The 27954-nt window shown below is 39.6% G+C and overlaps 1 protein-coding gene across 9 annotated transcripts in view; it reads left to right on the top strand.

Annotated features, from left to right (window-relative positions):
- The first annotated feature begins 733 nt into the window (after positions 1 to 733).
- The window catches only part of chl1b (cell adhesion molecule L1-like b), a 920799-nt gene continuing 893578 nt past the window's right edge, over positions 734 to 27954 (top strand). For 3 of the 9 annotated variants that reach the window (XM_073072426.1, XM_073072427.1, XM_073072429.1), the window contains exons 1-2: positions 734 to 955; positions 1791 to 1880. The gene's annotated coding sequence lies outside the window, so the exon portion shown is untranslated. Of the gene's footprint in view, positions 956 to 1354; positions 1372 to 1620; positions 1640 to 1790; positions 1881 to 13107; positions 13177 to 27954 lie in introns of those variants that run through there. The other 6 variants (XM_073072428.1, XM_073072431.1, XM_073072420.1 and 3 more) reach the window with 4 other exon arrangements.

Below are 27954 nucleotides of genomic sequence, written 5' to 3'. Positions count from 1 at the left end.
GTTGGTTGGGTGGTGGTTTCCATCTATGGGGAGATTTTGGGTGGGAGCTGGATGGTTTCTTTCTTACGGTGTTTGTTGCTTGGGGTCTGGATTCTATTTCTTGGGGTGTTTTGGGTAGAGGAGAGTTCTGGTTTTGATGCACAAGGATGTGATGGAAGGGGGCTTAGTTTCTGTCTAGAGAGAAGCGTTGGGTAGGGAGGGATTGGTTTCTTTCAATAGGATGCCTTGAGCAAGAGGGGATTATTTCTCTAGGTAGAGGGTGGCTCCACCAATAGTGTGTGTTGGATGGGAGGATGTTAATGCCTGTGGGAGTATTTTGAATGAGGAGGGTTGTTTTCTGTCGCTAGGATTGTTGAATAGGTAGGGATAGTTTCTAGCTCTGGGGATGGATGGGGAGAAGTGAGATCCATCTGTGTGGGTATGTTGAATCTGAAGGGGTATGTTGAGTGTATAGGGTGTGCTAACTGTCTCTGGGGCTGTGTTGGATAGGAAGGAGTGGTGTCTATGAGGCATGTAGGAAGAATAGGGATGTTTTCTATCTATGCAGTGCTCTGGATGGGGAGGGTTGGTTTATTTCTGTGGAGTGTTGGGTGGGAAGGGCGTGGTGCTTATGGGGTGCTGGATGGAGAGGTTCGGTTTATATCTATGTGGTGAGGTAGGTGAATAGGGGTGGTGTCTATCAATGGGGTGTGTTGGATAGCGAGGTGTGATTTCTCTCTATGGTGTGTGTGTTAGGCAGGGAGGGTAGAGTCTATCAATGGGGTAGCGTTCACTTTTCGGATGTGTTAGGCGGAGAAGTGTCTCTCCCTCTGCTCAGCCCCCGAACGGGTTGTCGCGCCTGCCGCCCGAGCGATGCCTATCCCTGACTGACACCTCGATGACGTAACCCGCCTTTGGTGCACAGAGCGGAATTTGACGGTGTGAGGATGGGTGTCTGCGCTGAACTGGCTCACAGGTTGGTGGAAAAAAATAACTGGATATACTTTAAAAATGCTTGCTGTGAACAGCCTTTGTAGACTTGAAATTTCGTAAAACGGGAACGAACAGTTATTTTACCTGATAAATGCAAAACGAAGCAAGGCATTCTTTCTTAAAATATTATAATTGTTCAGTTTTAGTAATATCCGAACGTGCAGTGATTTCTTTGCATTCTCCGAGGAGATATTTACGGCAGTGACTACCAAAATAAAAGCCCTATTCTGTTTTGCGAACATTGTTAAACTATGAAGATTTATTAGTTGTAAGTGGCTGCTAGGAGTGAAATAATTAAATCCGGATCCATGGGGGATTGAACAGATATGGAAGAAGAACTGGAAGCTCAGCGTTTGCTTTTGTTGGACTGTTTTAAAGAGGCACTGTAAAGCAAAGCTGGTTTGTAAGATAAAAACAGTCCAAAGGCACATTTTGGGAGCACTGTGTGCGGGGGGCATTTAAATGCGATCGTTCCATTTGGTTTTGATCCCCGGTCGCAGTTGTTCGGGGTTCTTTCTTTCACCCGGTACATTGCGTAAAATCTCCACCACGCGTTCGTTGAGACGCTCCTGAAGCATTTCTTCGGGATTCTTGCCCTAATTCTTTATTTGGCACGTTGTCATGGATTCCTCCAAACCGCTGGCAGTGGCCAGCCATGCGAGTCACGGTGAGGTCGCCCCTCTTTGTCCAACCCGGAGAAACACACCAGTCTTTGGCCGGCTGGCAGCAACTGAAGCTATTCAGATCATATTCCTCCTGGCCCCTTGTGGCACTTCTCCCAGTGTATTTATTTATTTATATGTTTGTTTTCTTAACAGATTGTCGGAGGAGGAACATACCCTGTGTTGCGAGTGAGCTTTGTCCGTGGTATTTAGTGGGTGTGTGCGCCTGGATGGACTCTATCGAAGGTAGGATTTTTGATTAAAAGAAACACAAGAGGCGTGCCCATTTTTTCACTTGCTCTGGGAACGGGTTTGATTGACCTGTATTGTCAGCTGAGATTCATTAGAGCAGGTGGTCACGTCCAGAAGCCCCCCAATGTGTTGGGGATGAGGAAGGCGAATCACTCTCCTGATGGAGCGGAGGCAGTGCCAGGGATTGGATCCCGTCAGATGGGAAACTTTGCATGTTCCCTTTCGTGCTGAAGGGTGCAACGGGTGGCGGGCGCTGCTGAAAGGTGCAGCGGGTGGCGGGCGCTGCTGAAAGGTGCAGCGGGTGGTGGAGTGTGCCGAGGGGTGCAGCGGGTGGTTGGGACTGCTGAGGAGTGCAGAGGGTGGCGGGTGCTGCCGAGGGGTACAGCGGGTATGGGGCTGCTGGTGGGGTTGGGGGGGGGGGGTGGGGTTGGTGTCGCGGCTGGCAAGGGCTGCTGAGGGACGTGACGGGTGGCGGGGCTGCTGTGGCCTGCGTCAGCCACCAGTGACAGATACCTCCGAGAGAGGCAGGCTCTGCTCATTGTGTCTTGAATAAAACAATCAAACCGAAGATGCAGGGTGGCAGCGCAATTCACGCCGGAGAAGTAAGCCTTTGCACGGATTCGCACGTGATCTGAAATACTGTTTAGTAAAATAGATTATTTTTGCAAGACTTTGGGTCTGCTGAAGAAGCTGTGGCTTTGAAGTTTAAATATATAACCCGGCGTTATTTCGCGCTGTTGGAATAAATCCCTGGAGTTTGAGAGTAGATGCCACCTGGGCTTCGTGACAGCGCCGAGAATGCCTGCAGGTACCGGCGTGGGCTGGGAGCCTTGGCGATGCTGGTAGTGTGCTTAGGGGGAAAAGTTGGAAGAAAATCAAGAGTGCACAGGAGCATGTTGAAAGGCTCGATCTGATTTGTGCAGAACTGCAAGCGGGCAGCTCGTTGCTTAGCAACCCAGCATTTAACTCTTCCTGGTTTACTTTTTACATGGATGTGAATTTCTCAGATTAGTTTTTTATTATCCGAAATGGCAAAAAAAATTAAAATTCATAATTTGAAGTAATTAATGGTTGACACATTTAACTTCAATCAGAATGAATCTTCAAACGCTCAATATATAAAACTGACAGCAAAAAATGATACCGAAGGAGCCGGGGTGAGCGTGGCCGGGGTACATGCTGCAGTTGTTAACAAACGGAAATGGTTTTGTTACCCACATCTTGATGCATGTTGTCAACTCAGATCGAAGCTTTGAAAATAATTGAATATTCCAAATAAAAGAGGATCATAGATTCTTAGTTAAAATCTATGAATGCAGAAGAGTTGTCACCATCTGCAAAGAGACTGTTGATGCTGGAATCGATGTGAGTGCCAATGAAGCGACATGGATGGAAATATAATATGTCTTTCCACTTTAAACATATTATTTGGTTTGTTGTATTTCCGTTGTTAACAGTCTTTATTAAACATTTCCATCATCTGTAGACTGGAAGTTAAATTTCACGTTTTTATATGATCGGAGTTGCGATAACCACAGGAACATCCATTCTTCGTGCACCAGGCATGCCCTCTTGATGATGCAGCGGATGCCGGTTAATTGGGCCATTGGTTAATCAGATCACCTGGTTGTTTGCTTGCACTTCACAAATGTCCCTTTATTTGGGACAGTAGGCCGCATAATTGGGACAGGAGCCAGCTGTCGAATCGTTTCTAACTAGCGTCCATTGCATGCTCTTGCGTGGCCGTTAGACACTAAACCATGCTTGGAGTGAACAGTTTTGAAACAGCACCATTTGCGTGTGTGTTCAAAAAGCAGTAATTTCTGTCACTGATAGTTGGTGAGAGATAAGCAGTAAGACAATTCAGAACTGTTTTGTTCACTGCGTTGCCAAGCATTGAGGCTTCAGATGCTAGAGACGGCTGGGAGTGAAAATGAAATGATTTCCCTACTTCAGCAAGTTGGAAACAACGAAGAATTTGAAGGTATCAACAAATATCTTGAATGTGACAATGAAAATTAAACTTCAGAGGATGTATTTGTCACAGGGATTGTATGAAAGCAGTCCATTATCTACTTTCACTGATCTTGTTCCAGTTGCAGTCAATCGAAAGACCAGGGCAGTACTCTGGATAATTCCTCTGTTGATAACTATAAGGAACTAGTACACAGATTTTTAGTACTGTAGCAGCATTGATAGTGTTATAATTTGTTCTGCTTTTCATAATTTGTCTCTCAGCAAAACAGAAGATTGTCTTTTTATACCTTTTTTAACTGTTTCCAAGAAACTTCGGTTAATTGAGGCAGCCGCTTAATAGGGCCAAAATGTATTCGTCCTGATGCGTCCTGGAATCCACTGTATTTCAGCTTTCCACTGACTTGAACCACTATCATCAGCATTTCAATATTACATTATAAGAGTCAGCATAAGCATCCACACTATTATCTCTAACATGAATGTCGGAGCCTTACCGTTTAAACATTCACCTACCTTTCTTTTACCTTTAGTCTCTTCCTCTCCGCAAATATTCCATTATTTTGTGCCTTTTCTTTATTACTCCATCAAATTTATGAATTTTCTGCTTTCATTCTCCACCCCAGAGCAGGTTTTCTATCTCTGCTTCACTGGCTCTGCTGGTTGAATGCTTTAGAATTTAAAATAATGACTTACTGCCCACCTGCCGACCCTCTTCAAATGACTCTGCGCTTCCTTCCTCTCAGATATCTGTTTTCTAGGTGAGTTGTTTTTATATACTCATCACAGTTTTGATGTAATATTAAAATATGTGTAAATATGTAAAGGCAACATTTCCCATGGTAATGAATTCTGAAATTTTTCTTCCCCTCATCTTCAGCATTGTGAGGAACTGTCACTTTTCCATATTGACTAGCCACTTCCCTTCTCAAAGCATCTTCACAATAAACTACAGAACTGCAACATCTGCCCTTGCCATGAACCAATGTCCCAGCCTATCCTTACAAATCAAACACTGATGCACTTGAACTTCTAGTTGACAGTTGACATTTACTGGTCACTATGCAGCTTCTTCTATGTGAGAGAAACCAAACACAGATTGGATGATGACTCCATATTTTCCCCCGTATCTTCAGATGTTTCTTTCTTTCAATATTCCAATACTCATAGTATTCTGTGTAATTGACATTAATTTTAGTTATTTATGGATATAAACTCAAGAGACGCTGTAGATGCTGGAAATCCAGAGTAACACACAGGAAGTGCTGCAGGAACTCAAGCAGGACAGGCAGTATCTATGGAGAGGAATAAAAAGCCTATGTTTTGGGACAAGGCCTTTCATTGGGACTGGAAATGAAGAGGGAAGAAGCGTGAAGCTGGCTTGTAGCCCTGCCAGCTTGTAACTACTCTCCCCCACCCCCCCCCCGAATCACTTATTCTGGAGTCTGCCTCCTTTCTTTCTAGTCCCGATGAAGGGTTTCAGCCCAAAATGTTGGCTCGCTATTCCTCTCCATAGATGCTGCCTGACCTGCTGAGTTCTGCCAGCATTTTGAGTGTTATTTATGGATATTGAGGAATTGGAGAAACTAACTTTTCATCTGGTAGAGTTTTTTTGCATAAATTATAATAAAATCACATTTATTGTACTTATGGTAATGAGGAGGAGGAAAAGACCATGTGGTTTCTCACCATGTCACTTTTTGAAAGCTTCACATGCAAATAAGACATTGCACTTTTCTTGATTAATCCCACCCTTCAGTTTCAGGATGTGCTGCTTAACATGTTGATTGTTTACTTTACATATTTTGTTTACCAACATGAAAAATTGAAAAGTTGCTATTGAAAAGAGCAAAGTTTCCTAGCAAAAGACTGAGTTTGTTTCAAAATGCCTACAGTCACTTGGATATCTTTTCCTGTTTTCATTTATACAATATTGGTTCTACTCTCAGTTTGCATTGTGTAATTTGATAGTTCTCAACATGTTTGAATGGAGCAGCCACTTTTTCAGCTCTCTTTATAAACATTTGATGATGTCCTGAGCTGCTGCTTTAAAGTGATATAGCTGTTCCAGGAATTGTCAGGAGCTAGAACTCCCAGCATTCTGATTTTAATTTTTATTCCTTATTAACATAATTTGTGAACTTTCTATTGAATTACCTCTCATATCAAAGTCTCATGGTGCTCAGGTTAAGTACTATGCTGTAATTTACAGATATTTAAGTCCAGAGTGGCTTGATGCAATTACTTTGGGAAAGAATATCGTGCATTTACTGAACCACTAATTAATAATCTCAGGTTGAATCATTTGGAAACTTGGTCAGTATATTTAAGGTAGTACACGGTGTGTGGTTCATAATAGGTAAGAGTACATATTTATTCTAAACGGTATTTTTTTCTACTGAACAAGACCCATCACTCACAGATGTTAAATGGTGCATTAGACTTGCTGGAATACTGACTGTGGGTCACTTCTAAATGCTAGTGACCAGTGTCAACATTTTTCCCCAGGAAAACTTGCATCAATATCCTGATTGGCTGCTGTAATTTCCTCTACTAAGCTGTTTACAGGTTGTCTTGGGGACTTTGCTAATCTTCAACTGAATTTATGGGAGCTATTTGGGAGAATCCCTGAGGAAATTCACAGTATTCTTATGAGGATTTGTAAGGGCACCCTTTATCAATGCTCTGCAGCTGACAGCTTGCTGCATGTTCTTTTTTTAGATTTTAATTTTGTTCTCATTCTGTTTGCCATGATTTGATCTACTGTGAAGGATCAGAATTTTCCTTGCAAACAAGACTACCACAGTTATGTTTAGAAGAGTTTAGTTATACACTAATATCCTCAATATCCCCTACAAAGGAAAACATAAAACCAGGAAAGGCAACACAGACACGTTTGCAAAATCCCTGCTTATATTGGGAAGTTAAGGAAAACAGTAGAGAAGGAGGAGTATTTTGGAAAGTACATAAATGGTGAGAGCACTATCATGAAAGGTGTGTAGGAATGGAGAATTTATGAGTAGAAATTAGAAACAAAAAAAATTAAGACTGTGGTGAAAGTGCTATAAGTCTCCTGATTGCAGCAGTGCAGTGGTACTGTGTATAGAATCAGCAATTCAGCAAGCATGTGGTAAAGAGAAATTTTCATCTGGAATTTCAACTCATATGAGTTGGAATAAGTGTGAGCTCAAACCCAAAGAAAGGGAATTTCTGACGTAGTGTATGTTTGGAATAGTTTTCTATACAATATATATAGGAACTAAAAAGGAGATATGTCAGAGTTATTAATGCACAATGACACAGATTTAGTTAAATGTGCATGAATGTTTATCTAATAATGACTCCAAAGTGAGAAACTTTAAGCCACCACTAAGATCACAGATGGGGATGGTGGCAATTTTTCATGCATTGAGGGAGAAGCTGTCTGTGGAAAATTGGGTATATCCATGACAACACTGCAGGTTTCCTATGGGTAGTTTCCAGAAAGTAATTTAACATGATGTGAGAACAGTTTATACAGTGCCTTGTAAAACCCATAAATGAGTTTTGCAACCTTGGATTTTGATCAATTTAATTGAGATTTTTTATTTGTGAATCACATCTCCTTTTTTTCACAGCAGAGCCCCCCCCAAAAAAAAATTGTCAAGCATGAACAACTGAAAATTCAAAAACTAGAATGCCAGCCACCAGTTCAAAAATATTCATCCCCCTTTGCTGAGTATTTAGATTAACCATCTCTTGCAACTATTACAGCCAGCAATCTTTTTGGATAAGGCTTTATTAGATTTGCGCAATGTGAAGGAACAAGATTGGCACATTCCTCCTTGCAAAATTGCTTAAGCGGTGCCAAATAAGTTGGGAAGCAGAGGTAAACAGCAATCTTGTGGTCTTGTCAGAGATGTTCGATTAGGTTAAGGTCAGGACTCTGACTGGGCCACTCAAGGACATCAATTTTCATCATTTGAAACTTCTCCGTGGTTGCTTTGGCAGTGTGCTTTGGGTGGTTGTCCTTTTAAAAGCAAAAACTTCCTTCACAGTTTAAGCTTTCAAACATATTTTTATCCAGTATCTCTCTGTATTTGGCAGTATTCTTCTTCCCAACAATCCTGACCAAATTTCTAGTTCCCTGCTGCTGAAAAAACATCCCTATATCATGAAGCTACCTCCACCATAATTTACTGTAAGGATGGTGTCACCTGGCTGACGTACAGCATTAGATTTACACCATAGGCACCACTTAGTGTTGAGGCCAGAAAATTCCACTTTGATCTCATCCGACCACACAACCTTCTTCCACACCTTTACAGTATCTGCTAAGTGACGCTTTGCAGGGTCTTTAAGGCCAAGTATTTTTTTTAGCCAAGGCTTCTATCTTACCATGAATATGCTTTTGCATGAATACTCTTCCATGAATACGCTTTTTGAGCAAGGCCTTACAGCAGGGGTTCCTAAGCTGGGGTTCACAGACCCCTTGCTTAATGGTAGTAAGACATAAGAGTAGAATTAGGCCATTTAGCCCATCAAGTCTACTCCGCCATTTCATCTTGGCTGATCCAACTTTCCTCTCAGCCTCAATCTCCTGCCTTCTCCCTGTAGCCCTTCATGCCCTGACCAACCAAGAATCTATCAATCTCTGCCTTAAATATATATAAAGACTTGGCCTCCACAGCTGCCTGTGGCAATGAATTCCACAGATTCACCACTCTCTGGCTAAAGAATTGGCCCATGATATAAAAAAGGTTGGGAACCACTGCCTTAGAGATTGTGGAGCCATGAAATTAATCCCCAATTGACTTTTGCAGCTCACTCAGAGTGACTGTTGTCATCATAATAGCCTTTTGTACAAGTGCCATTCTTCTCTGGTGACTGAGTTTAGAGGGGCAGCCTGATCTAGGCCATGTGGCTGTGGTTTCGTATTTTTTCCACTTTTTCAAATGGACAACACTGAGCTCTGAGGTATGTTCAGTGCCCTTGAGAAGATTTTGTACCCTTCCCCAGATTTGTGGTTCTCTATTATCATTTCCCTGACTTGTCTTGAATGCTCTTTTGTCTTCAGTTATGTTGGGTCTGTTGAAAATCTATCATACTGTGTGACTAGAGAGAGCGGATATTTACTTGTGTGATCCTTCAATTCTCCATAGCAATATAGGTAATATACAGTAATGTACCTGAGGAAAGTTAGCATAGCAATTACAAATGGGATGAATACTTTTTCAGCCTCATAATTTTTTATTTTAAATTTCAATATATTGTTGACAGGTTGTGGAAATTTTCTTTTGATTTGACATGATGCACAGTGCTTTCTGGATTAGCCCGAAAAATCCTAATTCAATATATTTTAAATTCAGAAAATGAGATGGTAACATCTAAAAACTGTTGTGAGGGCTGAATACTTTTTCAAGGCACTGTACCCTTAAGGGGCAAAATCCTTTCTTGTCAAAAGACATAACTTTTGATTTGTAGAGGTATGTGACACTTAAGGTTAAAAGCAAAATTTAAACTAAATGCAAAAAAAAAAATGCAGATTCTGATATTTGAGAGATAGAAAGAACACACAGGTAGGAAGATCTACAAAATGGAATATACAAGTAATATCAACATTAATAAACAATTCATAAAATCAAACTCAATGTTTATGGTTATATAATAATGTTATATGATAATATATCATGGTAGCATAGTGGTTAGCATAACGCTTTATAGCACTTGGGACAAAGTTTTAATTCTTGCAGCTGTCCGTAAGGAGTATGTACGTTTTCCCTTTGACCATCTGGATTTTCTTTGGGTTTTCTGCTTTCCTCCCACATTTCAAATATGTTCACCTGAGGATTAGTCCATTGTTGGCATGCTATGTTGGCACTGGAAGCATGGCAACACCTGAGTGCTGCCCCAGCAAATCCTCGGACTGTATTGGTCGTTGATGAATGCAATGAATTTCACTATATGTTTCAATGCTTCAATGTGACAAGCAAAGCCAATTTTTATTAAGAATAAAAAAGCTTAGGAACAATATAGATTAATAAAAACAGGTAATGGTAATATTGTGAATATAAGGGGCTATAGTTATTTTGAAAGATCACTTTCTAACAGTTTACCTCAGGGAAAGAAGGAATTAAATAATGTATCAGGAGCAGGGCTCACAACAACTAACAATGTTTTTCTAAAAAAAAGTATTAAAAAACTGGCAGATCCTTAGGGTCAAGTCTTTATGTCACACAATGTTTATGACCCTGGATATGCAGTATCTGGGAATTTTGTCATCCCTTGGTTTGGAGAGATTTCTGTTAAATGAGAACATTGGATACAACACAATGTTATTTCAGAAAATAGAGGGAAATAGGGGAGTGAAAGATCGGTTAGGTGAGCATATGTTGCCAGGGAATTAAAAGAGTCTATAATAGCATCTGTAATTAAGGGCAGAGTAACAAGCACAATGCACATTCTCACTTAATCGGGGTAAGAACCAATAGGGATTATTATAGGACTGGTATAGATGTTATTTATAAGGACTTAAAAGGGTACTTAGTAATATTTCTTCGAAGATTCTGTTAACTAAAGCTGAAGCTCAAGGAGTTAAACAAAAACAGTGATCCATCTAAGAAATTTATTGATCAATTACAGAAATGGGCTGAATGCCAGAAGACAGAAACCAGGGATAATTGACAGGTATACAAATTACCAGGAAAAAGTGTACTGTAAATCTGAATTCCTGGAAAAATAAAATATCCTGCAACCATTTGCAGGTCAAGCCCCACCTGGAAAGAGAAACCGATTTGCTAGCATTCTCCTGTCTAATGTGATGTTCTCAGTGGTCGCACAGTGGCCTCCCTTACACTAGAGAAACCAAGTACAGACATAGTGACTGCACTGTGGGGCACAGGCATTCAGTCCATAATGATAAGCTTCCTGTTGCTTATCACAGTAATTCTCCATTGCACTCCCACACTGACCCATCTGACTGAGTCCTCCTTACAATGTAAAAACATGGTACAATGCATTATCGAGGAATTACAACCTTTTAAACTCAATTCTACATCCTCTACTAATTTGCTTTCTCTCTGTATAAGAAAACTAGCCAGTTCTGCTCTAAACCATCCGTCTGTGATATCAGCTCAGATTTTCCCAAGTCATTAGCACACTAGGCATGTCTTTCAGTCCTGCATTTTATATTTTATGCTCTTTTATTTTTCTGGCTGTAACTGTTAACTCATTGATGAATACATCTCTGCGGCAGCTCTAGCCTCACACTTTCACAGGTATTCTCTTTGTTCCATCTCTTCCCCAGTCTTCTCTGCAAACTATAATTATCCATTTCTTCTCTTTCCCATGGAGATCTTTGACATGGATTGCTAACTCTGTTTCTCTTTCTATAGATGCTGCTTGACCCGTTGTGTGTTTGCAGCATTTTCTGTTTTGAAATCAAATTGGCAGGGTGCATTTGTTGATGTTCGCACCACAACTGCTTTTTCAAGATAATAAATGATTAGGTCATATACATCCAGATTTGAGGATAACGTAATTCTAAGTAGTATTGTAATCATTGTGTAAAAATATGAAGATTTGAGATATTAATTGATCAAGTCTTTGTGATTTAGAAGATTAAGAGTTGAATTAGCAGATGTTTTTGAGTTCCTAAGAAGTGTAATGGTCTGGGAACTACTGCTGCTGTATGCACACTCCAGTGAATGGAACAGTCTCAATGTAAAAGGAAGACCGGTCAGGACTGAAGCATTGTAGATCTACTTGCATGACAAGTTGGAGGTGTGGAGCCCTTCTCTGCAAATAGTAATACATTATAGATAAACCCCATGGAAACTGCAGAATGACTATCACAATATTGCAACTGAGTTATGGAAAAACTTTGTTAAATTCCCATGATTAGGAGTAAATTACAGAATAAGTAGAGAAGGAGACCAGAGATTTCAGGAATGGCCAGAGATGCCTGTAGTGGTCAGGAGGAGGTCAGAGACCCAGGAATTACTGAGGTAAAATTCAAAGGTGAAGAATACTGCTGACCTTCTGAGGTGCATGTGGTCAGGAGCAGACAGTCCAGCCTATTTTAGCTGAGGCCAGATATGGTGGGATCCATAATTACAGCACAATTACACTTTAGGTAGAGCACTGGTGTTAGGTTAATTATCAATTAGACATCTGAACTTAACAGGGTTTTATGACCAAGGATGTTGAACACTGTGGGGAAAGGCTGAGGATATGCAATGAGATCAAATCAGCCGTCCTCTCAAACAAATGCCACAACATCCTCCAGGGGATGTTAAACACTCCATTTCTGTCTAAATGTTTGTACAAATGCCAGGATTAGTGTAACATTAAGCATGTTGTAATATTGTGGCTTTCAAACTATTTTTGTGTTGGGTATCACTAATCAAAGTCTTAGAAATTGATTTGCTCAAGTGCAGACGAAGTTTTGTGCAGCTGGAATTTGAATAACCTTAGGGCACAACAATTTGAGGAATGTTTGTTGGTGTTTTTGCGCCATTCAAGTTGGATAGAGTTTTTGTTTATCCCAGCCCTTTCTTTTCAGAAACATACAAACATAGAAAACCTACAGCACAATACAGGCCTTTTGGCCCACAAAGCTGTGCCAAGCATGTCCTTACCTTAGAAATTATGTAGGATTACCCATAGCCCTCTATTTTTCTGAGCTCCATGTATCTGTCCAGGAGTCTCTTAAAAGACCCTTGGGTATCTGCCTTCACCACCGTCACCAGCAGGCCTTTCCACGCACTCACCACTCTGCGTACAAAAAACTTACCCCTGGCATCTCCTCTGTATCTACTTCTAAGCACCTTAAAACTGTTCCCTCTCGTGCTAGCCATTTCAACTCTGGGAAAAAGCCTCTGACTATCCACAGGATCAATGCCTCTCACCATCTTATACACCTATTTTTGCAGTTTAAAATTTGACCCAGATGATGTCACCCGTGGTACAACTTGCAAAATTTACCTGCAGTGGGATTTCAGCCATTTTGCTCTGAAATATGAGAGTTCTTGAACAACCAGGTTTTATCAACCCCCTTTCCCCTGAAGCTGTGCTATTTAAAGCACCAGTTCTCAATCTGCATCCTTCCTCTCATCTGTGGTCTCTTGAACCCTCAATACCATCTCACATGTGTCTGGGATACTTTGTTTGTGGAAGTCATTCTCAGCTTCCTAATGTCGAGAGCATTCCAGGCTGTTCCTGCTAACCTTTGTCATATTTCCTAATTTGTTGCTCATGTTTACATTAGGGAACTGACCTCAGCTCCATAGCCAAGAAGAGAAGAAAGAAGTCTTGATGAAGGGTCTCGGCCCAAAAGGTAGACTGTTTATTCATTTCCATAAATGCTGCCTGAACTTCTGAGTTCCTCCAGCACTTTGTGTATGTTGCTCTGGGTTTCCAGCATCTGCAGAATCTCTTGTGTTTAAGAGAAGAACAAAATCTGTTTTATTTTCCCCTTTGGGAGTAGGCAGAGTGGGTCCATGCATTTTGCTATATTGCAAGCTGCCAAAAGGCATTGTTCACAGATCTCCTTGGCATTATCATACAGTTACACCTGATTATAGACCAGGAGGGTCTCTGTAATCTCCTGGCACAAAATCATGCCTGCTGCAGGGTCTATTCTTTATCAGCTTATACAGTTTTCATTGACTCTGTTAGCACTTTCCTGGTCCCATCTCATTATTTCAGTATCCAATTTTAGAGTAGCATAAGTCCTTTTTAGAAGAAAGTTAGTTCCTTGTATTTCCTGGACATATTTCTTTAAGATCAGGCTGTAGACCTGCTGGGTTAAATGCCATAACATGCAAGAACTTGCAGCTCATCAACAGAAAATGCTACTTTGAACTGCAAGTTTCAAAGAGGCATTGACAGCACCATTTTGAGAACATTGTAATTTAAATTCTCAATCCTTATGCACCTTTCACAAGCAATTGGGCTGTTAACATATATATTTTAATGGGTAACTATGCTAAGGGGAAATGCAAAGTTTCTCCAAAAAAATCATAGAACAGTAACTGAAGAATAGGTCGGGCAGCATCTGTTGAAATGAGCAGTCAATGTTGAGTACTGATTAAGGGTCTCGGCCCAAAACGTTGACTGCTCATTTCAATGGATGCTGCTGGACCTGCTGAGTTCATCCAGCTTTTGTACGTGTTGATTTGACCACAGCATCTGCAGTGTACTTTGTGTTTACTATTAGTAGCTGAAAAAGATGTGAAGTACTTTTACAAGAAGAAGGAAAACCTATGTGGAAAACAACTTACTTGAAATAAATTGTTGGTGATGTTTGGATCTTCATGTGCTGGTTCACAAAAACTAATATCTAAGTACAGAGAGCAGTTATGAAGACAATAGAATCTTAGCCTTTATGGCAGCAGGGGTTTGTAACGCAATAGAGCATGACTTTTGAGGCTGCTTCTGGAATACTGTCAGGAAAGATCAATTTTCTTTGGATGCAGTTGAATGTAAATGTGTATTATTGATTCCTTGGACGAGATTCTTCTACACTGTAGAGATAAAGTACTATTAGCCAGGGTTTAGAAGAATGAGATGTGATCTGATCATATAGGTACAATTTTTAAAGGGGTTTGTGAAGTATTAGAGTGGAAAATCTTTCTTAAGGTGGAAATGCAGCTATTTTGGAATAACAAGTTGGTCATCAACTGAAATAAGGAGAAAGCCATAAGTTTTATTTATGTTTCCAGAGGGCTGAGCTTGTTCAGTTATTGTGTACATTCAAAATTAAAATTACTAGGTTTTTCAACAGAATGGAATGAAGTGACATTGATCAGCAGGAAAAGTGGACCAAATAAAATGATATACTGAATGATGGAGAAAGTTTGAAGAGTTTTACAACCTATTCCTTTATATTCTAGTGTTTTTTTAAATTTTAGTGGTGATGAAAATTAATTTGGTATTATTTAAAGATCTTCTTCACAAATTAATGGCTGAATTTTTGATGTAAATGTATTTATTCTATGAAAACCCATTCTCAGCAAAATTAACAAACTAGACAAGGTTAAAATGGTGGACATGCCAATGAATAGACTTTTTATTGCAATCTTTCTAAAGGAAAATTACATTCTAAATGGTATAATTTTACTTTCAACAGGACATGTTTTCAATTAGGTTTGAGAGGAATGTTGTGCAAAGGAAAAACGCTTCGGAATATAATTGTGCTTTTGCTCTAATCCAAACACTGCTTGCAAGGACAAAACTGAATAACAATAGCATTAGCTCATCCTTTATAAATTTGATAAATATATTTGTTTTGACTGTTATTATATTGGGCAAACCAGTTAATGTGGCATATCTGGACTTTCTGAAGGCTTTTATGTGCTATCAAAATGAGATTGATGGACAGAATTCAATCAGTAGGATAGGACTAATATACTGGTCTACATTGTGGATTGGTGCTTCCCTACCAGACATTGATACAATCAGTTGGAAGGCTTTCGATTTTACATCTGTAGAAATTTGCTAGAATCTTTGGTGACATTCAAATCTCCTCAAACTCATAATGAAATATAGCTGCTGGTGTGCCTTGCTCATAATTGCAGCAATATGTTGGGCCCAGGATAGATCCTCAGAAATGTTGGCATCCAGGATTTGAATCTGCTTACTCTATCCACCCCTCAATGAGAACTGGTGTGTGTTCTCCCAACTTCTACTTCCTGAAATCCACAATGAATTATTGATCTTACTGACATTAAGTGCAAGGTTATTGTTGCGACACTACTTAACCAGCTGATCTATCTCACACCTCCTCATCTCATCCGAGTTCTGCCAACAACAGATGCATCGTCAGTGAATTTGAGCTGTGCCTAGCCACACAATCGTGAGTGTAAAGAGAGTGGAACAGCAGGTTCAGCAAGCATCCTTAAGGTGCACCAATGTTGATTGTTAGCAAGGAGGCATATTATATCCAATCCATGATAATTATTGTCTCCGGATAAGGAAATCAAGGATTCCGTTGTGGGGGGGGGGGGGGGGTACAGAGGCCCAGGTTTAGAAGCTCATTGATTAGCACTGAGTAGGAAGTTACAAGATTGGGAAGCTTTTAAAATCCAAGAGGGCAACTTAAAAGAAAAAGGAGAGAAAAGATAAAATATGAAGGTAAACTAACCGATAGTATAAAAGAGGATTCCAAAAGTTTTCTCAGATATATAGAATAAAAAAGAGGTGAGATTGGATATCACATTGCTGGAAAATAACACTGGAGAGGTAGTAATGCAGGCAAAGATGTGGTAGATGAACTAAGTATTTTGTGCCCACCTTCACAGTGGAAGATGCCAGCAGAATGTGGGAGATTCAATAGTGTCAGGAGTTAAAATTGAGAGTAGTTGCTATTACCAAGGAGAATGTACTTAGGCAGCTCTAAGGTCTGAAGGTAGATAGGTTACCTGGACTAAATGGTCTACACCCCAGGGTTCTGAAAAGGATAGCTGAAAAGATTGTGGAACATTACTAATGATCCTTCAAGATTCACTCGATTCTGGAATATTTTCAGAGGACTGAAAAATAGCAAATGTCACTCCACTCTTTGAGACGGGAGGGAGGCAAATTATAGGCCAGTTAACCTGATTTCCGTTGTTGGTAAGATGTTGCAGTCCATTATTAAGTATTCAGTTTCTGGATAATTGGAGGCATATGATAAATTGTCTGAAGTCAGCATGGGGAAATCTTACCTGACTAATCTGTTGTAATTCTTTGAGGAAATAATAGGCAGGAAAATAAAGAAGAATCAGTGGACGTTGTTTATTTGGATTTTCATAAGGCCTTTGACTAGGTGCCACACATGAATCTGCTAAACAAGATAAAAGCCCATGGTTTTATTGGAAATATACTGGCATGGTTAAAAGATATGATAACTGGCAGGAGGCAAAGAATGTGAATAAAGAAGACTTTTTTGGATTGGATGCTGGTTTTGGGACTGTTTCTTTTCACATTATATGTCAACAATTTGGATGATGGAATGGATGGCTTTGTGACCAAGTTTACAGACAATACTAAGATGGAGGAACAGGAAGTGCTGGGGAAGCAAGGAGTCTGCAGAGTTATTAGACAGGTTAGGAAAGTGGACAAAGAAGTGGCAGATGGAATATAGTGTAGGGAAATGTATGGTCATGCACTTTGGTAGAAGGAATAAAGGTGTGGACTATTTTCTAAATGGGGAGAAATTTCAAAAGTCAGAGATGCAAAGGGAGTTGGGAATACTCCTGCAGGATTACCTAAAGATTAAATTGCAGGTTGAGTTGGTGGTAAAAAAGTCAAATACAACGTTAGCATTCATTTCAATAGGACTAGCATATAAAAGGAAGGATGTAATGCTGAGGCTTTATAAGACATTGGTCAGACCGCACTTGGAGTATTGTGAGCAGTTTTAGACCCCATATCTAAGAATGGATGCACTGGAATTGGAGAGGATTCAGAAGGAGTTCACAAACTTGATCCTGGAAATGAAAGAGTTAGTGTTTCAGGAGCATTTGATGGCTCTAGGCCTGTACTCACTGTAAGTTAGAAGAATGGTGGGGGAGAATCTCATTGAAACCTATCGAATATTGAAATGCCTAGATGGAGTGGATGTGGAGAGGGTGTTTCCCATAGTGGAGGAGTCTAGGACCAGAATCAAGGGACATCCCTTTAGAACAGAGATGATAAGGAATTTCCTCAGCCAGGCAGTGATGAGTCTGTGGAACTTATTGCCACAGATGTCTGTGGTGACTATGCCATTGGGTATATCTAAAGTGGAGGTTGATAGGTTCCTGATTAGTGACGGCACCAAAGATTGCGGAGAGAAGGCGGAGAATGCGTTGAGAGGGATATTAAATCAACCATGATGGAATGGCAGAGCAGACTTGATGACAAATTCTGCTCTCATGTTTTATGGCCTTATGGGATGATTACTGAGCTGTGATCAGTGAACAGCAGCCTGATGTAGGTACTTCTGTTGTTCAGGTAGTCCAAAGCTAGGTGGCGAGCAAGTGAGGTTGGACCCGTTGTAGACTGATTGTGACAATAGGTGAATTGCAGTGGGACCAGGTCCTTGCTTCGAAAGGAATAAATTCTAGCCGTGATCAGCCTCTCAATGCTCATTATTGAATTCTTTGCACAACATGATTTTGGAAACTCTGTTAGAGTATATTAAATTGTACGTATTTTTAGATATTAGGCAAGTCAAAAGATTGGTGTATAGAAATCAGCCCTACGAATGGCAGAGCTCCTCCGTGAGGCTGGGTAACACATTCTTGCTCCTATATTTTATTTCTAAAATTCTGTAAAATATGCAATAATTGGGTATAATGTATTTCCCACTAAAATCAGACTTGAATGGAAAATCGTGACCTTGTAAGAAAAGAAATCGTGGAAGTGACAGGTGCTTGCTTTATTTTTCTCAGAAATGTATAAACCTTCTTTGATAAACATGAAGGGGTAAATAAATGGAACACATTGAGACACATTGAGTTTTTGTTTCACTGATGAAAACATTTTTGTTAGACGCAATCTTATTTCAGTTACCAGCAATGCATAAATTACAAATAGGAGATGTATAAAAATGTAAATTTCAGAAATTTCAAAGGTATAAATTATTAGAAAGTTTCCTGATTATTATTGGAGGCAATTGCAATTTTCTTTGTACAAAATTATATCACATTAAAGCTGAAATTAAAAAAAATACCAGTTGCAATCTCTGTTGCCTATTGTTTTACAGAATTGATCAATTGGCTTCTCACAGCTCAAATCTTGTATGATGAGGATGTACAGTATACTAAATGGCATGAATGATATATAGTTGGGGCTTTTCATTATTGTTAAGGGAGATTGATGATGTGGTCATCAATCTCCCTTAACAATACTTTAGAGGTGGGATAAACCAACCTATGTCAGCTGCTTTTTTCACCATTTGACCTAAGTGATGTGAATAAACAGAGTTTAAAGAGTACACTTCACCTCATTACATCCAGTTAAGAATTTATTGAAATGTTTCAATGGTTAGGGATAGATGCTGCCTGACCTATTGAGTTCCTCCAGTATTTTGGGTGTGTTGCTCTGGATTTTCAGCATCTGCAGAATCTTTTGTATTTATGATTTGCTCTTCCACTGTGATGATTCTTCAAAGGATGCCTTCCCCGAAGAAGTTTAACTCTTCTCTTCGACGGGAGTCCTCTGAGATCCTCTTTCATTGCTCCTCCTCTGTGCTCTCTGCTGCCCAGCAACTCTTCGACCATGTACTCATCCAGCTTTTTTCCCAGCCACCTGGATTAACCTATCACCTTCTAGTTAGTTTTCCTTCCCATCCCCCACTTTTACATTCTGACATCTTCCCCCTTCCTCTCCAGTCCTGAAGAAGGCTCTTGTTCTAAAAAGTCGACTGTTTATTCATTTCCATAGATGCTGCCCAACATGCTGAGGTCTGTGTGTGTGTTGCTCTGGATTTCTAGCAACTGCTAAGTCTCTTGTTTTGAGGAAGGAAGCATAACGGCTAATATATACTCAGCAAAGTTCATGTAAAACATATCATAATTATCACTGGATAATTTTGCTTTTTCTCATGTTGATTAGAAGGTAAATATGGGTCCTTTGTTCTGAAAACATTTCAAAGGGAGTAATTTACACCCTTTTGATATATTGTCTAAGGCCTTAATTAACGTCTCACCTGATAGAAGGCCTCACTCCCTCAGTCCTGCACTATGGTGATAGTCCAGATCCTGGGACAATATCAATACACTATTTTTGACTCAAAAGTTGTAGTACCCTTCTATGACTTGATCATTCAAGTGCTTGTCTGGAAGTATAGAAAATCTTGCAATGCTACAAATGATTGCATAGTTAAATAAACAAGTGATTCATTCGAATTTTTGCATGGTCTCACTCATGGATTAGTTGTACTCTAACATAGGAAGATAGAAAATTGGAACTTGTGACTTTCTTATAAGCTCAAGGTGAGGTTTGAGCTATTTTTGCCTGGTTCATGGATGAGTTTAATGCAGGTTTATTAAATGTTACTCTTTATTATTCATTCAGTGGCTGCTTTTCTAGGTACGTCAGTATACCTGCTCCTTAATGCAAATATATAATCAGCCAATCATGTGGAACTTGATGCATAAAAGCATGCAGATATGGTAGTTGTACCTGAGGTAGTTGTTGTCTAAACCAAACATATTGGGAAAGAAATGTGACCTAAGTTACTTTGACTGTGGAATGACTGTTGGTGGCCAGACTGTGGTTTGAGTATCTCAGAAACTGCTGATCTCCTAGGAATTCAACGGGTAACATTCTCTAGAGGTTAACGAGAATGGTGTGAAAAGAGAAAATGAGCAGCAGTTCTCTGGGCGAAAACACCCTCTTAATAAGGGTCAGAGGAGAATGGCCGGACTGTGTCAGCTGATAAGAAGGCAATAGTAACTCAAATAACAACATGTTATAACATTGGTGCTCAGGAAAGCATCTTTGAATGCGCAACACATCGACCCTTGAAAAGATAGGCTTCAGTAGCATATGACCACTAACATACACTCAGTCACCACTTTATTAGGTTTCTCCTGTACCGAATAACCTGGCCTCTGAGTGTAAATATGAGATTCTGCACCTGCTGCAAATCCAGAGCAAAACACACAAAATACTGGAGGAATTCAGCAGTTCAGGTAGCATCCATGGAGAGGAATAATCACTGAATATTTCGTGCCAAGACTCTTCATGAGGACTGGAAAATAAGGGGGAGGAAACCATAACATGAAGGTGGTGGGAAGGGAAGGAATACAAGCTGGCAGGAGATAGGGAGAAAGGGAAGGAGGAAGGGCAGCAGATGGAGGTAATAGTCAGGGGAGAAAAAGAAAAGAGGGGATCCTGAATGGGGAATGGAAAACAAGAGGGGGGGGGGCGTGAAATCAGCGCTGTCTGCAGATATCATGGTTCATATGGTCAGGTTGCAGGCTATCCAGACGGAATATGATGTGTTGCTCCTCCAACCTGAGAGTAGACTCATCGTGGCACTAGAGGAGGCTACAGACTGACAAGTTGGAATGGAAATGGGAAGTGGAATTAAAATGGCTGGCCACCAGGAGATCCTGCCTGTTGCGGATGGGGAGATGCGGTCCCAAATCTGATGTACAGGAGGGAGCACTGGATATAATAGATGACCACAACAGACTCACAGGTGAGATGTTGCATCACCTGGAAGGACTGTTTGGCACCCTGAATTGTGATGAGGGAGGAAGTGAATGGGCAGTTATAGCTCTTTCCCTACCTAAATGGATAAATTCCTGGTGGCTAACCATTTTAATTCCACTAGCCATTTTTATTCCAACATGTCAGTCCATGACCTCCTCTGCTACCACAATGAGGCCACTCTGAAATTGGAGGAGCAACACCTCATATACCGTCTAGGTAGCCTCCAATCTTGACTGCATAGACATTGATTTTTTCAACTATTGGTAAATCCCCCCTCCTCCCCCCCCCCCCCCCCGCTTTCCATTCCCCATTCTGGCTCCACTCTTACCCCTTCTGTTCTCTTTATCTGCCTATCACCTCCCTCTGGTGCCCCTCCTTCTTCCCTTTATCCCATAGTTCGTTATCTTCTCCTATCTTTTACTTCTTCAGCCCTTTACCTTTTCCACCTCACCCCTCCCAGCTTCTTTCTTCATCCCCCACTGAACTGGTCAGTATTCTGCAGCAGCATCCTATCTCTGCATGAGTCAAATGCATTTATGGTTTGTGGAAGTTGAATGAAGAGGAATACTAGACTATGTTTCACACACAAAATGCTCGAGGAACTCAGCAGACCAGGCAGCATCTATAGAAAAAAGTACAGTTGACGTTTCAGTCTGAGACCCTTCGGTGGGATGGTCCTGCTGAAGAGTCTTGGCCCGAAACATTGACTGTACTTTTTTCCATAGATGCTGACTGGCCTGCTGAGTTCTTCTAGCATTTTGTGTGTGATGCTTGGATTTCCATCATCTGCAGATTTTCTCTTGTTTGTAACTAGGTTATGTATCGGATGGTCTCCCTCATTTCTTGAATGTGTTGAAATTCTATTCTGAATCATGCCTCAAGTTTTATTTGTGACTGTTAAATATTAGTTTGTATGTTATGCCAATTTATTGGATGGGAAACAGCAGCTGATGCAAGAATATTGAAGTTGTCAAGCAAACAGAGTCACAGCTGTTTTACTTCTCTGGGTGATGAGAATTGCCTGCTTCTGTGTGGAGTTGAAATATATTTCTAAAGTGAAGGAGGTCAAATCCTTGATAGATAAACAGAACTGAGATGATGTACTTCACAGGGTAACCTCCAACCAGAAACTGGAAGTTGTACCTCAGATATATGTAGTTAAATGTTACTGATATTTTTTGAGTAAGAATGATTTGTTGCAGTATATGATGTGCTCTTGCTTCTATTATGGACTGAATTGAAATTCAAAAAGATGATTTCATTTCAAAGCTACTTTAAGTATCAGATGGAGTAACTTTTGTTTTATTGACCTTGGCAATGGCATTACAGCAATAAGCCTGGGATATTGATTTTTCCTGACATGTTAATCTAAGGGCTTGACCCTTTGTTTTGATGCTCCCTTTATTATTTGCACTTGGTACAAATTCCCCAGGGAAATATGTGATTCCACAAAAAGTAGAGGATCTTGTGTCATGACCAGCTTTAGTCTTATGCGAAATATAATTTGGAAAATAAAATTTCAAGCGCTGTGCATCTTATTTCTCAAATCAATAATTCATGGAATAATGAACCACCTACCTGAAATTTTAAACCATCTTTAAAAATGCAAGGTTAATTCAAATTCAAGAGTTTGAATTTATACAGTATTAATACAAGAGATTCTGTAGATACTAAAAATCCCCTCTCCCAATTTGGAGAAGCCACATTTTATATTCTGTTTGAGTAGTCATCAATCTGGCTGCATGAACATTGATTTCTCTACTTTGCAGTAATTTCTTATCCATCCTCCCCTCTCTCTTTTTCCATTCTCTGTTCTGGCTTCCCTCCTGTCGCTTCCCTGCTCCTCACCTGCCAATCAGCGCCCTCTGGTAGTCCTCCTCCTTTCCTTTCTCCCATGGTTCACTCTCTTATAACCAATTCCTTCTTCTTTGGCACTTTATCTTCACCCCCATCACCTCCCAGCTTCTCACTTCATTCCCCATGCACCGACCGACCTTTCCCCTCAACTGGCTTCAGGATTTATTATGTGTAAGCTTTGTCGATGTCAAAAGGGTGTTAAATTTCTTCCAGTATACTAGAAATAATTTACCATCTTTGGAAGGCTATAATGTCTTTTATTAATGCCTAATCCCCAACAGTTCACTAACGGCAGTATTATATTCCTTTGATACTTCACAGAAGTATCAACAATATGTAGAAGACTATGTAGAACTTAAATTTAATATCGCATCTTCAATATAGACTGATACTTTTTCAGTAAAACTGTAAATTTGAATTAGATGGGGGAGATTACATTTATGAAGAGATAGAATGTAAGCTGCTTTAATGCCAGAAAATGCACAGCAATAATCAAATATTAACTTCCTGGTAATGTAGCAATTCATTAGAGAGGTGTTTTATTCTAATATACATCTTTGTATTTTCAAATTAACAATCCTATTTTCACATTTTGCATTGCTATAGTTTGAAAGCATTGAAATTCATTATTTTTTTTCCAAATGGGTTCATTTTGTTTCCACACTTATGGAAAATTTCCTCTAAAATTGGACAGCTGTTTGGAACTTGATTTGGAACCTGATGGCATGAATGTCGATTTCTCCTTCCAGTAAAAAGCTCACCCTCCTCTCTTCTTGTATTCCCCACTCTAGCTTCTTACCTCTTCTCACTTGTCTATCACCTCCTCTTGGATCCCCTCCTCCTTCCCTTTCTCCTATGGACCACACTGTTCTCCTATCAGATTCCTCCTTTCTCCTGTCATTTGACTTTCCTACCCATCTGGCTTCACCTATAATCTTCTAGCTATCCTCTTTCCCCTCCCCCCCACCTTTTTATTCAGGTGCTCTCCTGTCCTGAAAAAGGGTCGCGGCCCAAAATGTCAACTGTTAATGCATTTCTGTAGATGCTGCCTGACCTGCTGAGTTCCTCCAGCATTTTGATTTAGCCCAGAAAACAAAGTGTTATAGTTTATTTCCTTAATGCCTAAAGTTAGACTCCCTTTTCAAGAGTGTGTTTTTTTTTAGAAATATCTTCACAGTAAGAAAATTACTCCATGTGGTATCATGGTAAATTTGCTTGAAATGTTCGATAATTATACGTATGTTTGCTCTGCAGCAGTCTGAGTCAGCATTCAGAAAATGAACATAGAAAATTCAATCACTGATTTTTATTTAATTTTATCATTCTTTAATCCTTAAGACCTAATTGGGGAAAATGGGATTTAACAACATTTCTTTGTGGGTCAAACAGCCTGGGGAGTTAATACATTCGATATGCTCTTGGGTTAATATGTGGCTGGTGGGGACAGTTTACACTTTACTGGGAAAAGAAATGGCACATTTAGCAGTCACTGTAATGCATTTAAAATAAGAATCATAAATTATAGCTGTAGCTCTCATTCCATTTGTGGTTAAATTGCCATGCATTCATTGAAGGTGTTTTTGTTATTCAAATTAATCTTGCTTTGTGTAGTGACAGAAAGCAAATGTTCTCCTTTTCAGTACTGCATATCAAGAAAAGTTATTAACTCTTATGTTAAATTCAGAACTTGATTAAGTTACAGCCTAATTTTGACCCTGTGTGGCTTAATTTGAATTATGCTAACTAAAATTTACATAGTTAAGGAAAAAGTCCTGTTTGGCTTGAACTAAATTTAACTTTTAGCTTTAAATTCAAAATTTTGAGATCAAAAACAGTTGTGTTAGCTGGAGAAGAGTACAGTTAAAATCGCTCTGAAGCATTATTTTGAATCTCCTGAATGTCATTTAAAGCTATGGGTTAAATTTAAATATAGAAATGCTGGTAACTCCAGACCTATTAGATTTAAGAAAATTAGTTGGTAAACTTGGAAAGATACTTCTGAATTTTTTTTCTGGACTGTATCCAAAGACATATGTCATAATGAAGAAGAACACAATAGTTTTATTACTACCTTCCTAACCATTCTCATATCATCTTTAGTGCTTTTTGTAAATTGTCTGGAGATATTCTTAATCCTGCATATCTCTGGAAGACTTGTGAGACAATAAGCTGAGAAACAAAATCCGTTTGTGCGTGTCTGTGAGATCACTTTCTTCATGGGTTAAATTGTGTTAGCCCTGCAATTCTCATTATTACAGCTGATATTTACCAGTAATCAGTTGAGTAGTTAATGAAATGGGAATTTCTGTGATAACCAAACCATATTGGTGAATTAAGGTGCAATCTGTGATCTGTTTATTAGAAGGCAAAATGCAAGGAGCCAATTCTATAGGAAAAAGTATATGTATTGAGAAATCTTTGAAGTCACATTGATCTTTGACTCTGTCATATTCATTTGTCATTGATCTGTATATATATACAAAAGCATCATGTTGTGGGGCTCTGTCTGACCCTCTGATGTTGACCAGACTGATGAGTTTAAACTTTGCAGTGATGTGGAATATTGGTTTGCATTGGGAGGAGCCATCTCACTGAAGAAGGCGGCTTCCTCATATCCTGTCGCAAACCTTCCTTCCATGGCTAACTTTCTTCGGACTGCCATGGAGCAAGATCTTTCTAGTCTAACCATAGTCTAACCAAGATCTTTATAGTGGGTGTTACAGCAAATGAGCGTGCTGCAGACGGCTTCTGATAGAAGCTTCACAGCTCCTGTGTTTTACATGAATTGGTATACAGTAATCAGTGTGCACGACATCTAAGTTACCTTGGCCCAATTTACAATTTTTTTGTGAGATCTAAATGAGTAATAACACTTACACACAGCTTGTGTTTAGTGCATGAACAAAGGAGGCTCCAGTTTCTAAATAATTATGTTTATTAGTCTGAAATTGGACAAGCAATCTTATAATCAATGAAAATACCCTCAGAGGTCAGACATCGTACTAGAAAGCCATTTCTGTTCCCTAAGTGATGTATCACATGAATTGGTGAAAAATTGAAACATGGGTTCTGCGTCCTGATGACAATTTTGTCTTAAATTTTGAATTATTGCATGCTTTAAGTGGAAAATTCAATTTATCACGAAAATAAAGGCAGACATTAACCTGTCTGTAGCTGCTTGTCCACACAGTTAATCTAGTATAAGTCTTCACAGTTGTAAAGCTGACATCATGCTGCTCTTCCACTATTAATCTAAGTGCTCATTTGAATTCCTTTCTAGGGAGAATTTGAAGGTCTTTGCTCAGGCCGCTATTAGCATTTAATATTGAATTTGTGGGGGGGGGGGGGAGGGGAAGTATGTTCGATAACATTAGGATCCCATTTTTTGGTTTACGTTAGTACTTGAAAGTCATAGTTCAGCTGACTGTTCATCAGTTTGTAGCCAAAGCTATGGGAAACAAAATACAATTGTTGTATAAAAAAAGAGGAATATTAGTTTCATTGATTTTCCATAGAAGATTGAGAATCTCATTTGAACTTAAAATCCGTATACAGCTTGACAGGTGGATGAAGGAGTATGTTGTCTCTGGCTGATGAGGCACAGTCTCAGAGTAAGGGGGTGAGCTACTTAACTCTGAGATGGTGGATTTATTTATATAGAGGGTGCTGAGTCTCTACCTTGGAGGAATTGATCACTAAGTTCATCGTTAACTGAGTTTGATAGATTTCTGCATAACAAAGAAATTAAGGGTTATAGGATGGTGCTGCCTAATGGTATTGAGGTGAAAGGTCTTGATCAGTGGTGGGATAAATTAGAATATTCCTGCTCCTATTTCTTCTGTTTTTATTACTTAAGAATGCCTCATAGGCCTGATTTTATTCTCACAAATCAATGAATATGTTGTAAAAAAAAGATCACTCCCTACTTGTACATAAGTTTTTTCCTTTTGCTTGTTTTCTGTTTCTGCTCTTTTCTATAAGTGTATACCTCAGATAAATACTTTGTGGAGATTTGTGATATATATGATATATATATATACAATGTCTGAAATACATCTTATGGAAATGTTTGATGATGAACTTCAATAAAAAAATAAATTACAAAAAAAGAAAATGCATTAATGTGTTAACGTGTTCTTCTTGCGTCGGTTTATTTTGTGATTTCCTCACCCTGTTGTAATTTATACAATCATCTGCTTACCTGTAGAACTTGCTGCTACCAATTATGCGATTAGCATAAATCTTGAACTGCTTGTTTTACAGATTTCGTGCCATGCCCACAAGGAGACAAATCTCACAGAGAATAAATTTATTTTGAACTGTGAACTTTGAAATAAGCTGTTAAATTGCAATATCGAGACCATAAGGCATAGGAGCAGAATTAGGCCATTTGGTCCATCGATTCTGCTCCACCTGTTCTTCATGGTTGATCCTCTCAGACCCTGTCTTCTACCTTCTCCCTGTATCCCTTCTTGCTCTGACCAATCAAGAATCTATCTACTTCTGCCTTAAATATACATAAAGACTGGGCCTCCACAGCTGCCTATGGCAAAGAATTCCACCACTCTCTGACTGAAGATTTTCCTATTCACCTCCGTTCTAAAAAGAAGCCCCTCAATTCTGAGGCAGCGTGCTTTGGTCTTAGACTCTGCCCCCCATAGGATAGATCCTCTCCACATCCACTCTATCGAGGCTTTTTTTCACCATTCAATAGGTTTCAATGACATCACAGCTCATTCTTCTGAATTCTAGTGAATACAGGCCAAGAGCCATCAAATGCTCTTCATATAACAAGCCATTCAATCCTGGAATTAAATTTGTGAACCTCCATTGAACCCTCTGCAGTTGCAGCACATCCTTTCTAAGATAAGGAGCTCACAATACTCCAAGTGAGGCCTTACCACTGCTTTATACAGGTTTACCATTAGATCCTTGCTTTTATATTCTAGTCCTCTTGAAATGAATGCTGACATTGCATTTACCTTCCTCTCTACAGACTCAACCCACACTAAACCTTTAGGGAATCCTGCACAAGGCTTACCAAGTCCCTTTGCACCTTTTTTTTTTT

This window comes from Hemitrygon akajei, chromosome 19, assembly GCF_048418815.1.
Source record: "Hemitrygon akajei chromosome 19, sHemAka1.3, whole genome shotgun sequence".
NCBI classification, from domain to species: Eukaryota; Metazoa; Chordata; class Chondrichthyes; order Myliobatiformes; family Dasyatidae; genus Hemitrygon; species Hemitrygon akajei.
The sequence above is the reverse complement of the archived record's forward strand: the minus strand, read 5'-3'. Positions and strand labels throughout refer to the sequence as shown.